The 2,063-nt window shown below is 35.5% G+C and overlaps 1 protein-coding gene across 2 annotated transcripts in view; it reads left to right on the top strand.

Moving 5' to 3' along the window:
* Window positions 1-2,063, top strand: part of LOC108739778 (calcium/calmodulin-dependent protein kinase kinase 2) — a 159,186-nt gene that overhangs the window by 88,791 nt on the left and 68,332 nt on the right. The gene's annotated exons all lie outside the window — the stretch shown is intronic.

The following is a 2,063-nucleotide window of genomic DNA, read 5'->3' as shown; positions in this document are numbered from 1 at the left end:
AATAGAAATAAAAAAAATATATTGTTATATTAGAGATATAAATCTAGGGTCACCATTAGAGATGCACCGGATAGTAATTTTGCCGGGTAGCGGATAATCGAGTTCCCGGCCGGATTAATCGTTCATGTCTTCGTTCGGACGGGCTTTCCATTAAATGCCACCCTTAACAACGTTTCAAACCACATTAAGTTCCTTTAAAAGGGCTGTTTAAATACTAAACCAATGAAATTTCAATTCGTTTTAGTCTTTTGGACGACTTTAGTATTTAGGTGGTAACAACGTTGGAAAATATTACAGTTAAGAAATATTAAGAGGTTGAATTTAGTCCCAAAACACCGAAGAAACTCATCGTAAAATGTAATTAAGAAGGAATGAAGGCTACATACGTGATGCTGTTAGTACACGGCAAGGCAGAACACAAAAGAAATTGAATAAAATATTGAAAGAAATGTTTACACAGACACACAACGAGTTCTAATACAAAAGAATTCAGATGTTGGATATTTACCCAAAGGAGTACCTATAAAATTTAAACACAATTACAATAACAGAAACAAAATACAATATTATAGGTAGGATGTCGAAATGGATATTTTGAGGAAATGTGATTAAAATTGGATTTAAATTACTGTTATTTGTATTAGCGAACCTTTCTAATTTCTTTTTGCTAGGAATGTGGCGTTAACCGCCACATCCTGGTTAGCGGACTTCATCGAGAGGGTTAAGTTTAAATCGCTGAAACAAGTCTATAATGTTTATAAACACTAAAAGTCTGCAAGGTGACAAAGTCGTTACCGCTGTTATGGTTAGTCAAAACCTAACAAGCAACAGAAATTGTAACAGTTCGGCCATACTGATGCATTCTTGTTGACGAGGAAAAGTGAACACGAGAACTATATCGAAATAATATATAATTTACTTTCGTAATCAATAAATAATACAAACTAGTACAAACGACTTATTCCAATTCAATCATAATCATACGGTCGTCAGTCCTAAGACTAATTGGACACGCACCTCCATTCTTTCCTATCCTGAGGTAATCTTTACATTTCCCCAAAACAAGAATATCCCACATCGTTAATGATTTGTTAACAGTAATCAAATTTAGGTCTATCTCTACTCCTCTTAACTCCTGATTCTGCTTTTAATGTCTCTAACTAGTTCTTCATGTCTGAGAAGGTGCCCTGCCAACCTATCTCACCTATGTCTTATTGACTTCCATAGAGGTCTCTGTTATCTATTTCTAATACCTCTTCATTTCTAACCTCTATCCATGGTATCCACGTCATTCGCCTGTAACACCACGTTTTAAATGCGTCTAATCTTTTCTTTTATTATTCTCCTGATCTTCTCAGTTTGCACTGGTAACTTTGAGCATGTGAAGACGGGCTAATGCCAAAGAACCTCACTCACATCTTTTGGGATATAGAAACCAATTTTCTGTTCTTAAAATTTAGGTAGCTAACGATTCTTCTTGCCTTGAAATATGATCAGTGAGTGTTAAGAAATTTGCGCACTATTCCGCATGTATCAAGGATTACGGATTTCTGTAGACTTATGTACGTAAACTTATGCAGTTTCAACTCAGCTAGGGGCTAGCGTGTAATGTTTTAGGTATAACGCCTATTGATGATATTATTATTGGAATAATTCGAACTGTGTTCTGATTCCACATGTCTTTTATTTCATCTGCTAAAGGAATATATTTTTGAATTTTCTCAATATGTTTTTGTTTTTCAGTGCTTGGTACAGCAACATCTATTAAGTAGGTCGTTTTAGTGTCTTTGATGGTCAGTGTGATATCAGGTCTGTTATGATTAACTGTTGACTGTAATTACGTCTCTATCCCAATAAAGCTTGGCTAAGTGGTTTTCTAACACATTTTGTGGTTTGTATTTGTAGTAGGGCTCTATCTGATCTATGAGTTTAAACTTTTTGGCTAACAGCGAGTGTATCTGTTTAGCAACATTATTATGCCTGTCGAGGTATTGTCGGCTAGCTAAAAATGAGCAACCCCCAGTGATGTGGTCAATTGTTTCGCGAGATGTGTTGCATGCTCG

Source organism: Agrilus planipennis, unplaced genomic scaffold (genome assembly GCF_000699045.2).
Source record: "Agrilus planipennis isolate EAB-ADULT unplaced genomic scaffold, Apla_2.0 scaffold233, whole genome shotgun sequence".
NCBI lineage: Eukaryota > Metazoa > Arthropoda > Insecta > Coleoptera > Buprestidae > Agrilus > Agrilus planipennis.
Note: the sequence above shows the minus strand (reverse complement) of the source record. Positions and strands in the feature narration are given on the sequence as shown.